Genomic DNA, 16,003 nt, shown 5'->3' with positions numbered 1-16,003 from the left:
TAACTTAAACTAAACTATATTAATCCCTGGTCGGACTGCGGCTCGCCGCTACCCCTGGCGTGACCGCACCGTCCTTCACTGTTGGTCCCTCGCAGCCCGTGGCTGCTGGCTGAGGACCTGTGTCTTTGGACCTCTCCCTGGCTCGAGGGGCGGCCCTTGTTAACTGGAGGGCTGGTGACCATGGCTCTCTCGGCTGGGGCGTCCATGGGGACCTTCTAGGGGTTTTGATGGGTGGGGCTGTCTTGGCCGTTGGGCCTTTTACTCGAGCCGCTGCTCCCCCAGGCTTGACCCCTCCCGAACCTGGGCTGGGGGCAGGTAACTTTTCGTAGCCTGCTGCTGCGATCTGAGCGTCTCCGCCCCCAGGTCCCATGGCTGGGTCCGGGGCGGGGTTTTCGACCTCAGGTCCCTCCCTCTCTACACCTGGGTTAGGGGCAGGGTTTTCGCCCTCAGGTCCCTCCCCCTCGTCTGGATCCCAGAAAAGTGGGGGAGTGTCCCAACCGATGGGTGGGATGGTCCCTCCCTTCAAACAAGCCACAGTGCCTGCCTGTGCAGTCTGTGAACTCGCTCCTGCTGCAGGCTGAGGATCTTTATCCTCAGATCTTTTCCCAACTGGCTGCTTTCCCCTTTCAGGTGTAAACAGCTTACACTGGTTTATGTGGAACCATTTTGCATGCCAGGGCATCTTCACGGCGTATATCATGGGGCTGGCTTTATCTACAATACTGCAGGGCCCCATGTACAATGGTTCCAATCTACCTACTCAGGCATAATTCCTTACCATAACCCAACTCCTACCTTCCACTCGTGGTGCTTTCTCGGTTTGAGCAGCAATCGGTTACTCCGATGCTGCCTTCCCATGTTCCCAGCCGCCTGCTCATGGACCTGCTTCAGGTGCTCAAAGAGGTTTCGGGTGAACCTGTCCCAGTTTACCTCCCTGAGCTGACCCTCCGTGAGTACCGGGGCTAGTACATGGGTGGGGGTCCGCTTAACCTGGCCAGCCATTAGCTCGTACGGGGAGCACCCCGTGCTTTTAGACTGGCTGGCCCAAATCCCCATCAAAACCAACGGTAGGACTTTGGCCCATGTACTGGGCGAGACCACCGTTTCCTTTCTTAACCTTTCTTTCAGGGTCTGATTCATGCGTTCTACAATCACCGATGACTGGGGGTTGTGGGCTACGTGCCATTTCCCTTCGATGCCTAGCAGCACCAGGGTGTTCTGCAACACCTGTCCGGTGAAGTGGCTCCCTTGGTCGGACTCCACAAACTGTGGTAGTCCCCACCTCGAGAACACTTCCCGGACTAGGATCCTGGCAGCACCCAGAGCTGTGGCAGTTCTGCAGGGAAAAGCCTCTACCCACTTGGTAAACACGGCTACCAGGACTAGGCAGTACTTATAGCCTCCCTGGGCGGTGGGCAGGGGCCCAATGCAGTCGACTTGTATCGACTGCCATGGTCCCTCTACCCTCCTGACGTGTCCCATAGGGACCTTCCTTTTGTGGGGATCAGGGTTGTTCGCAGCGCACACAAGACAGCCTGCACAGAACTCGCGGATATCGTCCCTGAGTCCCGGCCACCATCCCGCCTGTTCCACCCGTTGCCAGGTGGTCTCAGGCCCGGGGTGTCCCGCTCCTGGACCCTCATGGGCCAGGTGAAGGAATTCCCTCCGGTGCTGCTGTGGCACAACCCACTGTTCCCCCCGAAACAGCTTACCCTTTTTAATGGAGAGAGTCGCTGTGCCGTACGGACCTTCTATCTCTTTTTCCCTCAGCTATGGCGCCGAGGACCGTTTTTAGGACAGGATCTTGGGCTTGGACCATTTTAAGGTCCGGGGCTAACACTACCTCTACACTCCCTTGGGTCCCGTCCCTACATCCGACCGCCGCCATGGGACTAGACCCAAATGGGTCCCAGAAAGTGCCTGTGCGGGCACCCTCCTTGGCGAGCAAGTCAGCCTGCTGGTTGCCTTGGCCACGGGGTTCTGTGGAGGAATGGGCCTTCACTTTGTGAATGAAAACCTCCCCTTCCTCCCCCACTGCTGCCAGGATCTTTTCCAGCAGGGGCTTTACTGTGAGGGGTCTCCCGTCAGCGGAGGTGTATCCGCGGCGGGACCAGATGGCCAGGTACTCCATACACGAATTGCACGTAAACATGCTGTCTGAGCAAATCGTGTAGGGGTGGGGAAGATTTCAGGGTGTGTAACGACGTACACCACCGCGGACAGTTCAGCCTGCTGGGTGCTCATGGTGCTGGGGTGCTTAATCGCCAGGGCAATTGTAGTGTATGTACCCGTCTACCTTTAAGAGAACTATTGTATGTAACCGTTCACCTTTAAGAGAACTATTTTAGGTGTGGCACTACTTTGTTTGGCTTCTGTATACTGTAATACCGACGGTGACCACACCAGTATATAAGTGTTGTGTCAGGATTTATTGGGCAGATTCGCCCTGACCTTCGAATAGTAAAGTCCTGTTTTAAGTTACTCTGGTAGTCTGTGTATTAATTAACTAAACAACCCACAGACTTTACAGTGGTGACGAGTCCGATCGTACCCTACGGCAACAATACTTCCGAAGCAGTTAACGAGCGTCGAGAAGAGGCAACCGCCCTCGTCGTTCTGCTGGGAGAAAACTCGAGATTGCAGAACTAGAAAGGAGGAAGAATTTAGAGACAAAGACTTCCATCAGCAACAGGCACTGACTGTCCCTTCTGCCACGGTGAGGAGTGAGCCGATCAGCACGAGAAGCAAGGCGGCCACGGTGACTGTGAGTAAGGGAAAGTAAAAAGAATAACCGGAGGATAAGGGCGGTGCACTCGACCACGGTCGAGGGGGAAAGGAGCCGGACAGAAGTCGGGTCCAGAGGCGCTGAGACTGGGGCAGTGTGGAGCAAGGAAGCCGCGGTACAGACAGGCTGGGGGACGCAACGGCGTCGTGAGACAGCTAGACCGCGACCGTCGAAAAAGGCCGGGCAGCGACCGAAGCCACGAAGCGCTGCAGCCGGGAACGTAGGCGCGGGAAGAGATAAACTCAGCCGCAGCCGGGGAGGGAAGCACCGGACTGCGAGAGGGCTGGGAGGCGCGATTGGGAGCCGAGCGAGCGGGAGAGGCAGAGCCGACCAAGGGAGACTGAGCGAGAGCCAGTCCAGCGGCTGAAACTGTTCTCCATCAATGGGGTGTACCCAGCGCCGGTAGAGCCGAGCGAGCGGGAGAGAGACAGAGCCCAAGCAAGGGAGACTGAGCGAGAGCCAGTCCAGCGGCTGAAACTGTTCTCCGTCAACGGGGTGTACCCAGCGCCGGTAGAGCCGAGCGAGCGGGAGAGAGACAGAGCCGAGCAAGGGGAACTGAGCGAGAGCCAGCCCAGTGGCTGAAACTGTTCGCCGTCAACGGGGTGTACCCAGCGCCGGTTGCCCTGCCGAGAAAAGGGAAAGCACTGAAGCCGACGCGCAGGCTGTGAACCTGAAAGCCAGCGGCCGTCGCCCGTGGGGAAAGTGTACTCCTCCCGCCAGGGAGGAAACGCGGGAAGCCGCCATTAGGCGCGGAAGAAGACAGAAGCGGGAAACCGCCATTGAAGTGGGCGGGGAGAGAAGATAAGCGCGGGAAACGGCCATTTTCGCGGGAACCGCCATCTTGGAAAAAAAAGTAAAAGAAAATTTAAAGATATAATTCGTGGTGTTATCAGGAAGAGAGGAAGATGCCTAAGCATGGTAACATCAACGATTTTAATTCCGAGGTAGAAGACTGGGCCACGTATGTGGAATGCATTGAGATCTATTGTGAGGCCAATAAAATAGAAGAAGATGACAAAGCTATAACCTTGCTAAACTCGATGGGCGCGAAGACACACGGGCTCTTGAAGCATCTACTATCACCAGCTGAACCGGCGGATCAGACTTTCGATGATATTGTGGCTGTTCTGAAGGATCACTTGAACCCCACACCGTTGATGTTGGCGGAACGATTCAAATTCTATGCGAGAACGCAACGGAAAGACGAAAGCAATGCAGAATACTTGGTCGAACTGCGTAGACTAGCGAAATACTGCCAGTTTGGAGGGAATCTGACAGAGGCATTGCGAGACAAGTTCGTGTGCGCATTGGCAAAGGATGGAACGCAAAAGCGACTACTCGAAGAGAACGACCTTACACTTGACAGGGCTGTTCTTATTGCAGCATCACACGAAGCCGCAGCGAAGGGAACTGTGGAAATGCAGCTAAAGACAGCGGCACTCAGTGTGGATCAAATTACCTCGACAACAACAAAATGTTATCGTTGTGGGAAGACAACACACGACCAGACCCAATGCTGGTTTAAGAACCAGGAATGTAGGAAATGTGGCAAACTGGGTCACATAGCTAAGGTATGCCGGTCAGGGAAGAAGACCAACAACCAAAGGACCAACAACCAAAGGAAGCCATCACAGGAAAAGTACAACAAGGTACACAAGGTGGCTGAGAAGAGTTCAGACGAATGGAATTCGGACTCAGACCCAAACGGCCAGGAGCTGGGTAGTCTGAGAATTCACAATGTGAGTAAGGAAGCTGACCTACAAACTATCTGGGTCATGCTAAAAATAGCTGGAGTCCAAGTGAAAATGGAGTTGGACACTGGATCAGCTCTATCAGTCATAAATCGAAGGGATTACCACCAGCTATTCTCACATATACCCTTAAGAGATACCAAGTTCGTATTGCAGACATACACGGGGCATAAAGTATACCCCATGGGAAAGATAAGAGTCAAGGTGAGAGATGGGGTAAAGAACACCCAAGAATGAACTTATACGTACTACCTGAGGGAGGACCACCACTTCTAGGACGGGAGTGGATCAAGAAAATAGACATGGAATGGCACTATCTAAAAGCCATAACGAGTGAGGACTCGGTGCAGACAATCAGCTCAGATTCTGAATCGGATGACGATAAGACCAACCCAAATGTGAAAGACGGGGCAGAACATGAAAGTCAAGATGTCCAAGAACTCATAAAAATATTGAAGGAAACCCAAGACAAATATGAGGCGGCAATGACCGAGGTTCAACAACTTGAAGAACAGATTCAACTGGGAATTCTTTCAGTGAAAGAAAAGGCAACTGTAAGAAACACAGAGACTGTAAGAATGGCCCCTGAACATGAGCTAGAGAGCATCAAGGCGCAACTTCTCTGAGCGCTTAAAGCCAAAGTACAAGAGGAAAAAAAGGTGAAAGCATTGGAGGAAAAGGTCGATGAAATGGAGAAGACTCTGATCCACAGGGTCCCCGTGGAAGAGTTAACGGTCAGCCAACTCCTTCATATGCTGAGAGAAAAGACTCTGCAATGGGAACCATTTGAACACGAGCTTCAATCTTCAAAGGGAAGGGGTTCGGAGCTCTCAAAATTTTGGGGAATATTTGAGGTTGCAACACAGATTTTACGGGGCTGCCGAAAGTACGCTGAATCACGTCAATGTGAACTACAGAATGTTGAAACAGCTGCTCCAGTAGAAGGATTGAATAGCCCGATCAATCAATCCCCGATGGAAGAGGAAGTATTGGAATCACAAATGAGGCCATTAGTGAAGGATTGGCAGGAAACCCAGGAAGAGCGGGATGAATATGAACGCATGAAGAAGTCTCTTCAGGAAAGATGTCTAGGGAGGGAACAACAGTCGGCTAACGTCCAGTTGGGTAAGGAAGAAGTAGCAGGCCCTCTCGCTAGACTAGCTCAGGACGACACCGAATATTACCATGACCTGTTGAGTGACACGGAATATTACGATGACTTGGTCTGCCCAGCTTGTGATGAAAACTCCCAAAGTGCAGAAATCAGGATGAAGCACTTAAAGTCTAAGGAACATAGGGAGATGGTGGCGCTACAGCTGGCAGCGGATAAGGGAGCCCCGAGAGTCTCCAAGAAGCAGAAAAGAAAAAGACGAAGCAGAAGACGATAACCCTCTAAATCATTATCACTTCTATCAGATCATGCACGTGGGCCCTACGAAGGGGGCCAAATCAGTTGGAAAGTAGGAAAAATTACCAAGGCAGTCCAGCTGTTTGTAAAAGTCAGCACTGCTGGTTCAGCAGGACGGAAGTTCAAGCTGTTAAGCCAAGGGAAAGACTATTGGATGAGTCACGCTAGAAATGTGAACCGGCTACACCACAGAGATGTTGTTCGGACCGAGTCAAGACCAGAGACTGAATCTGTGAACTGTTCCCGCAGAGACTGAATCTCTGAACTGTTTCCCGCAGAGACTATATCTGTGAATTGTTTTACATGAAGTTGATTATATGTTATGTTTAATGGGGAATAAGTATGTTGTAAGCTAAAAAGGGAGGATTGTAGTGTATGTACCCGTCAACCTTTAAGAGAACTATTGTATGTAACCGTTCACCTTTAAGAGAACTATTTTAGGTGTCGCACTACTTTGTTTGGCTTCTGTATACTGTAATACCGACGGTGACCACACCAGTATATAAGTGTTGTGTCAGGATTTATTGGGCAGATTCGCCCTGACCTTCGAATAGTAAAGTCCTGTTTTAATTTACTCTGGTAGTCTGTGTATTAATTAACTAAACAACCCACAGACTTTACAGCAATGTTTGCCGCTGGGTCATAAACTCCACACCCCGTGAGATGCTCACCAGCAGATACCGTGCTGGAACCGTCTACATAGATCTCGCGGCCTGTGGGATGTATCCCGGCCCGTAAACCTATGTTTACTTCCCAAACCCCTTCAATGGAACACCGATGGGCTGTTCCAGGATATACCATGTTGGCTGCGAGCTTTGGCTCACAGAGACCCTTCACCTTCAGATCCATCTGTGAGAGGAGCAAGGTCCAGCGGGCAAAGCGGGCACTGCTCACTGTTCCATCCTTGATCCTCCCGTCCTGAAGCATCTGGGTGGGTTTGTGATGGTTGAGGAGGGTGATTGGAGAGGTGCCTGTGAAGATCAATGATCTTTTCACAGCCCAATGTGTGGCCAAAAGATGCCGCTCACAATTGCAATAGCTCCTTTCCACATCTGTGAGTATCCTGGAGGAGTAGACCACTGGCCGCAGCTGGCCGTGCCGCTCTTGGAGCAGCACAGCACTGAGGCTGTCCCCGCTGGCTGCTACCTCCAGGAAAAACTCTTTCCCCCCATCTATAGCCCCTAAAGCTGGCGCGGTCTGCAAGTCCTTCTTGAGGCAGACAAATGTCGCCTGGCAACCCTCATCCCAAAGCCACTCCACTCCCTTGTGTAGGAGTCGGAGCAGAGGGGCTGCGGTGGCTGCATAGTCTTCAATGAAGTCTCTGCAGTACCCAGTTAGCCCTAGGAATGACCTCACACCCGTTACTGTGTTAGGGACCAGTAGTTCTTGTACCGCCTCCCTCCTAGCCTTATCTATGGCCCTTTCTCCAGCGCGCACGGTCAGACCGAGGAATTTCACCTCCTGCTGGCCGATCTGCGCTTTCTTGGGATTTGCCTTGAAACCTTTCTATCCAAATAGCTCCAGCAGTTCAGCCAATAGCGGGCCATGCTCCTCTTTCGAATCAGTGAACAGGAGCAGGTCATCAACATATTGGACCAACTGTCTGGGCTGGCTAAATTCCTTCAAACTGTCGGCCATGCACTGATGGAAAATGCTGGGGCTGTTGTGGAAGCCCTGTGGCAAATAGTTCCACATGTACTGTTGCCCTTTAAACATAAAGACAAACTTGTACTGATGCTCCCTCCTTACAGGGATTGACCAAAACCCATTTGAAATATCCAGCACCGTGAAAGTGGTTGCGGATGCTGGAATACTCCCGATGAGGTCAGCAACTGCTGCTACTGTGGGTGCGCAGGCTGGGATGTTGCTATTGAGCACCCAATAGTCCACCGTGGCCCTCCAGGAATTGTCCGGCTTTCTGACTGGCCGTAACGGAGAATTCACGTGGGTAGCTATTGGTCTCAGAACTCCCTGCTGCACTAACGAGGACATGGCTGCTTCCATGTCCAGTTCTGCTTCCCTGGGGAAGTTATACTGTTTCTGTGGTCGAGCCATGGGGTCCCCGTCTATGCTGACCTCAAACCCTGTGACCCTCCCGCAGTCGTGTTTGTGAGTGGCAAATGTGGCCAGGTGAGCCCGCACAAATGCCTGGAACTCTGGCGGGGTGTTGCTGACCATGAGTCCAAGGTTATAATCCTCTTTGGGCTTCATGGTGCAGAGGGTCCCCTTCCCTTCCTTAGCCGGGATAACTACGATCTCACCATTCTTTACTTTTCCTGCCCCCCAAAGACAGTGATTCCTCAAATCCTCCAGGATCCCATGGCCCACAATAAAGCCAGCTCCCAGGACCCCTCTTCCATCCTCCACGTCCCATTTCATCAGGACATACGTCCACTTGGAGCGGAGCGATCCTATCTGAATGGCGAGCGGGATGGAAACCGAGCCAGCCTGTTCCCTACCCGTGAACCCCGATAGACTGTATGGGATCCCGCTGGAGAGAGGTGAGGTGATGGGGTTAGCTGAGTAGATCACGGTGCGTGATGCCCCCGTGTCCAACAGATAGGTTCCTGTCACCTTTTCCACCTCCATCTCCAAAAGGGGTCTCCTCCACTCATCACATCGGAGCGAACACAGATAAATAGGCTGCACTGGCTCTAGTCACAGCTGTGGGTTGGATGGGGCAGACGGGGTGAGAGCACCAGTGGTGGCTGCTACTCTCCCCTGGCCGGTCAGTGTAGGAATTAAACAAGCGGGGTTGGGGTTATGGTTATTGTCTCTTGCCAGTCAGAAGCCTCTGAGCTGCTCCAGGGACCCCCGTGCGGTTTCGAAGTGCTCCCCTATTCCTGGTTCTGACCACCGGACTTATTCGGTAGCGATGTAGACAGAAAAACGTGACTCGGGTGCAAAACAGACCAGTATTTATTGAAACAAAAGAAACAACTTAAAAATAATCGATACAACACACCTATGCCTGGTACAGCACTTTTTCTTAACACAGTTCACTTATCGTTTACTGCAGTATTCTTTTGCTTAGTGGCTTTACTTAAATACAGCACCTTTAACTAGTGCAACACACCTCTAATACAGTACATTTTGCTCACTACAGCACCTCTGCTTAGTGGCTTTTACTTAAATACAGCACTTTAATACGGCTGCTTAGTGTCCACTGAAGCACCTTTCTGCTTAGCGCAACACTGTTACTCAAATACAGCACTTTACTTCTTACAAATCACTTAATGTTCTCTACAGCACTTCCCTGCTTAGTGTAACACTTTTATTTAAATACAGCACTTTTAATACAGAACTCAGTGTTCACTACAGCACTTCTCTGCTAGTGCAACACTGTTACTTAAATAGGGGAGGAGAGAACGGACACAATGAGGGAAAATCGACTATAATTACAGTTCTAACAAAATTCCCCTTAATTCCCACCCCTATACCTATTCTAAGTTGCCTTGTAATGGGCCAGAAAATTGTATGCTCACCAATGAATGCCTGCCCCGTGCCCTTGCGGTTTTAGATTCTTCACCACCCTGAAGATGGAGACATCCCAGTGTTTAAAAATAACTGCTGGTGTTCCACTCCCTTGGGCGGGCTCTTGAGTTGTAGAGGGCACGGAGGCGAGGCTGCAGAGAGAGAGAGAGAGATGGCTTCTTGAGAAGCTATCTTATACCCCAATTGGGGCCGAAACCTTCCCGCCCAAATCCGGGTGCATCTGGGCTGAACAAATGGGATCCAAACTGTCCTCATTGTCTATGATGGGTTTGGATGAATTACCCACTTTTCGTGATGGGTTTGTGAATGTATTCCCATTCATCGTACTGAGTTTGAATGGAGCTGTCTTGGTTTGAAATAAAAGCATGTCTTTCTATAATTGCTGAGTAAACAGCTTTGGAAGTTAGTGTAAACAAAAGTAATTGTCCTGTGGTCAAACTGAAACTGCAGTCTCAAGTGGTTAATCCTTTGTGTAAACATAGTAGCAGTTTCTGTCGATTGTCTCTGCAGGGAGGGGAACTCCCTGAACTGCTTTTGATTGGCAGTTTAGTCAGCCATCTTTGATCTTCCCTTTTCATATGCCCACAGTCTGTGTCCTGACACGAGGTCGGGCAGCCATCTTTGATTACCCCTTTTCACAGACACACACAAGCTGCCTTTTCAATGTCTTTTGTCTTCTGCCATGAGGTCTGATGGCCGTTTTGATCCCTGGATTTTAAAGGTATATTACCCAGGTATTCTTTAATCAAAATTCAATCTTCGGAACTGTAGGAAATTTTGAAATTATTTCAAATTCCTTACAGTCCCTCATCAGATACTAAAACTTGCTTGTAGTATCCTGGCCAAAGGTGAGCAATAATTTCTGACCCCCCCACAAACAACCTTCCCTTATTCTTATCTAAATCTATCTACGATCCCCCGACACCTCCATCTCCCCTGCCCAGAGAGAATCGCAGTAAGGTAGGCATCTATCGACAGAAAACAAGATTAATTAAATAATCAATACACGGAGGGGGTCCAATGCCCCTGCACCACTTATATTCACAATAAGTCAAGCATGGAGGGGGTCTGATGCCCCTGCTCCACTTGTAACATAATTTTAAAAATAATACAACATCTTTAATGGGATTGTCACCCAGCCAACATATCTGCTAAAAATACACATGTAAGACAACGAGCTTCCCTTTTTTTTATTAAAATGCAATTGCCTGGCACTGTATTAAATGGCACTATTCTTCAGCCATAAATGTATTTTAAATTTTCACAATGCAAACATAACAATTCATAGGCATATGCAATTTGTTCCCTTAACTCCAAACAAGCAGTAAAATAATTAACAAGTTTTGTAAATTCTTAGTCTTAAATTGAATTTCCAATCTTCATCTTAAATTGAATTTCCAATAACAGTTTAAATGTTGTGGGCATTCGCCTCCTGCAGACCCCTTCCTTCGCGGGCTGGAAGTGCTCCTTCCTTGAGCACTCATCGACACGCTGGTCCTCTGTGCCTGCTGGAACTCTGAAAAAGACTAAAAAAAAAATCTCGCCAGGTCCCCTGGCTCGGGGGGGGGGGGGGGCGGGGTTGTAATCAGATTCCTCAACCTCGATTCACAATACAGTTCTGGAATGGTACCATACTAAAAACTTATACACTAATAATATCACTACTGAATTGCAATATAAAAATTAAAATTAACACATTCTACCTTAATCCTTATACACACTACTTGAACAAAGCTATATGCAAGCGTCGCCCATCTCTGGGCGGCCAGCCTAATCACTGGTTGGCCTGCCACAGGCTGCTCCCTGTGGCGTGGCTGGACTGATTCCAGCTTCAAGTCCCTCGCAGCTTATGGCTGCTGGTTGGGGACCTCGGCCTTTTGGCCTCTCCCTGACTCGGGATACCGCCCTACTCCACTGGAAAGTGGGTGACCATACTTTCTTGGGCTGGGGTACCCGAAGAGATCTACTAGGGAGTGTCGCCGGTGGGGCTACCCTGGCGAGCAAACCCTTAGCTCGGGTCACACTCCCTGCTGGCTGGGGACTGCCTCCTTTGGGTCTCTCCCTTCCCAAACCTGGGCTGGGGACAGGCAATCCCTTGCCACCAGCTGCCGGTGGCTGAGAGCCTTCCCCTTCAGGTCTAAAACCTGGTTCAAGCTCCTCCCCGGAGTCCCACAAGAGAGGGGGAATTGCTCAGGCCAAGTGCTGAGGGACTTCTCTCATACACGTGACTGTGCCTGCGTGTGCAGTCTGTGTGTGCATACTCACTGCAGGCTGGGGATTTCTAATCTCAGGTAGAATCCCAGCTGCCTGTTTCCCTGCCCCTTGCTTAAACAAACTGCATTGTTTGATATAACTGGCTGCCTGCCAGTAATCCTGTTCAGAATCCATTTTTCTTACCAGGGTGGCCTTAAAGGTGGAGTCTGGGGCTTGGACTTGCTTTTGGTCCGGGGCCAAAACTATCCCCTGTGTGCCTCCCTTGTCCTGGATTACTGCTACCGGACCTGCTTTACAGGGGCCCCAGAACTCTCCTTCCCTGTTCCCCTGCTTGAATAACTTACTCTGGTCATGAATGGCTCCTCCCCTAACACAAGCCACCGCGCCTGCCTGTGCAGCCTGTGAGCTTGTACCTGCTGTAGGCTGAGGATTTCTGACCTCGGGTTCACTCCCAGATGCCTGTTTCCCTGTGGGTCCCATTAAGCTAGATGGGACCTCGTTAGACCAGGGTGAATTGGTCAGGTCTTCCAAGTGGACCATGGTGCTGGAGGCTCCAGTGTCCACTGAATATCTCCCCTGCACCATCTTCACCCCCATCTCAACATAGGGCCTGCTCCCCTCAGCATTTTCGCGGGGACACAGGTCAACAGGTTGGGCTGGCTCTAGTCATTGTTGGGAGAGAGGTGGGGCAGATGGGGTCAAAGTACCGGTGGTGGCTGCTACTCTCCCCTGGCCAGTCAGAAGAGACCGTAGGGACCGTAAAAATGACTCAATTGCTGCGGGAGGGAGGTCTGGCCCTGCCTTTTGGGCTGGGGCTGTGGGATCATTTCCCTTGTCCTTCCAAGGATTTTTACAGTCTTTTCTCCAGCGACCATCTTTCCCGCATCCGTAGCAATTTAACCTAGCCTGAGAGGGCCGGTTCCCCTCCTGGTGCCATTCTCTCTTACTCTGGCTCCCAGGTTTAACCTCATGGACTCTTCCCTTGGGCTGGGAAGCCTCGATACCCCTCATGTTCCTGAAGGCTACTGTGAGCCGGCGGATCACCGCTTCTTCGGTGGTCTGGGGGTTTCGGGGTCAAACCAAGCCATTTCCTCAAAGGAATTTTCTGAGGCAGGCCCAGCTGTTGTCTTACACAAAGGTTTATTTTCTTCAAAACTGGTTGCAGCCATGTTTTTGAAGTACAGGAAACTTTCGATTAACCGGCCCCTAAATAACCGGAATGCTCTATCCACCGGCAAAATTCAGGAGTCGGTTCAGGTAACTTTTTTTACTTTTATTACTTTTTTTACTCCATTTGTTGCTGTGCAAGGGTGTAGCTGAAGCTGTTGCTAAGCTACAGAGACGCTTGCAACTCGTGCCGATTGTTTTGAAGCACAGGGTTTGTTGCTTTATACGGAGCTCTGAGCTCCGTATCTTTTACTATAGTGTCCGGTTATCCGGAATTGTTGATGAACTGGCATCCCGTCAGTCCCGTCCATGCCGGATACCAGAAAGTTTCCTGTAAGAAGAATGTTCCCTAATTTGAATGAAATTAATTACGTTGTTTGAGCATTCTTGTCATTGTGTTTGTGGAGCTGGCTGGATCTGGAATCAAAATAGGCAATGGAGTTTGAGTGGTGATGACCATTACTTAAGTTTTGAAAATGACAATGAGACTTCCATATTTTGCATTTTACTACAGAATTCTGCTATAATGTGTGATGTGGGCCATTGCCCTATTTATGCAGGCGTTGAAGCACTGATTGATAATAGATATGGAGATTGTAATAGACCAGTATGGAAAGGATTAATCAGGGCAGCAGCAGAAATCCTGTGGTTGCCTTGATTAATGATGGAATCTGCTAGTTTAGCATTTTGCTACACTTCATTTCATATGAGTGTAAATTATAGCTTTTATTTGTCAAACATGATAATATGGTCCTTAAGCCACAATAACTTAAAGTAACTAATCAGTTCCTCATTACTGTTTAAACAAATGCTTTTTGAGTGAGTGAATGAAAAAGGAAGTGGATCCTGTGGTTAGAGATGATTAGAGTGTGGAGGTTGGAAAAACAAGCAGGGTATGTCTTTGCAATGAAGTATGCAAATGCAAAGTAGGATGAGACAGGAAGACTTGAAAGTTGACAGTTCCTAGGAATGAATAGTAACCAGGTTCATGGTGATTAGATCCACAGGGTTGAACAACAGTTGATGGCAGGGAGAATGTACTGTGTGATAGGGTAACTGGTACTGACGGATATAAATTGCAAAGATACCAGAGTGTCCTCAAACATGACTTCCTTGCTTTACATAATAAAGTTTATGTGAAGCCTGAGAGACAAAGGGAAGTTGATGCTGGAGCAGATTGCTGAGTGTTATGAATAGTGATAAGAAATGTTATAAAGAGAGTGGGTCTGCACCTGGACTGGGAGCCTCGGTGAACCGTCCACAGTAGAAAGAGGTCAGCTGGCTGAGCTCCCGGTACAGAGATATTCACTGTGTTCCGATTGGTAAAGGTTCCTTCATAGCAGAATGTAATGCAATGTCCTCTTACTGCTACGTTCAATACTGCATACTTTGCTGGTTATACATGAATTCTGTCATAAATAAACATTGAATTTTAAAATATGTATTTTTTTATTCATTCATGGGATGTGGGCGTCACTGGCAAGGCTGGCATTTATTGCTCATCCCTAATTGCCCTTGGTGGCGGTGGTGGTTAGCTGCCTTCTTGAACTGCAGAAAGCAATTAATGGTCAACCACATTGCTGTGGGTCTGGAGTCACATATAGGCCAGACCAGGTAAGGACAGCAGATTTCCTTCCCTAAAGGACATTAGTGAACCAGGTGGGTTTTTACGACAATCTGGTTTCATGGTCACCATTACTGATACCAGCTTTTTAATTCCAGATTTATTTAATTAACTGTATTTAAAGTCCCCAGCTGCCGTGGTGGGATTTGAACTCATGTCTCTGGATTATTAGTCCAATAACATGCTACCATACCCCGTATATAGCAGTCATAACTGATTCAAATTACATTTAAAGACACAGTGCATGATTATCTAACAGCACCCAGGTAAGTTCTATAACTCTGAATTGTTTTCAATTTATTTCAATACTTCAATATATAAAAATGACTAAATGCAATTCTTCCCTTTTTGTGATGGAGGTGCCTTTGTTACTGTGCAGCAACTGAGGAGAGAGCCCATGCGATCCATATTAGAAAGAAAGACTTGGATTTATATAGTGCCTTTCACAACCTCAGGACATCCCAAAACAAAGTAGTTTTTTGGCGTGTAGTCACTGTTGCAATGTAGGAATCACAGCAGCCAATGTGTACACAGCAAGCTCCCACAAACAGCAATGTGATAATGACCATCATCTGTTTTTAGTGATGATGTTGATTGAGGGTTAAATATTGGCCAGGACACCAGGGATAACTTCCTGCTCTTCTTCGAAATAGTACCATGGGATCTTTTACATCCACCTGACAGGGGAGACAGGACCTCGGTTTAATGTCTGATCCAAAAGACAGCACCTCCAACAGTGCAGCACTCCCTCAGCACTGCACTGGATTGTCAGCCTAGATTTTTGTGCTCAAGTCTCTGGAGTGGGACTTGAACCCACAACCTTCTGACTAAGAGGCTGACACTCACATAGCAATGTCCATGGTGATATGTAAGGAGTAACATTAATAACTAATGATAGTATAATAGATTGTTCCCTGTGCCTGTTGGTATGGACTATGTTGTTAGGCATTATAGGCTTTGTATAAAATAATAGTGCTCATTTTTAGAGTGGAGTTTCTTGGAACATCCTTACACAGATATTACTCCGAAATTTGCATCGGTTTTGTGTGCCGATCTTACCGATGGAAACTTATGGCCAAATTTCCTGCAGAGCTCATTTACCTATGCCAGAACATAAAACAAGTGCCAGTTAATCAGTTACAATCTTGTATTCTCATTTCTATATTCTAAATGCCTGGACAGAGGCTTAAATTTATGGGTGTTTTAGTCCTGTCCTAATAAAGTTAATCAAAACTATACGCTTGCATGCTAACATTTTTACTTCATTCTATATTTCTTTAAATAATTAAACTTGCTAATGAATTCATCTTTGTTCTTTATTAATTGTTGGTCCTAGATAAATGCAACTAATTCATTATGCACAAATGTGTTTTTTTAGAAAACTAGATTTGAATAGCAGCTTGAATAGATCGCATGGTTTCATATAGCCACTTTTATAACTGTATAGCTGAATTGGACCAGCATTTATTTATTTTGATATATATTTATAAAGTCTCTCCTACTCAATGCATCAATCTCTGGTTGAGCAAATTACATAATAACAAAGAATTAAGCAATTC

The sequence above is a fragment of the Somniosus microcephalus genome, chromosome 15 (assembly GCF_052327205.1).
Source record: "Somniosus microcephalus isolate GS21.2 chromosome 15, FLI_Smic_1.0, whole genome shotgun sequence".
NCBI classification, from domain to species: domain Eukaryota; kingdom Metazoa; phylum Chordata; class Chondrichthyes; order Squaliformes; family Somniosidae; genus Somniosus; species Somniosus microcephalus.
The sequence above is the reverse complement of the archived record's forward strand: the minus strand, read 5'-3'. Positions refer to the sequence as shown.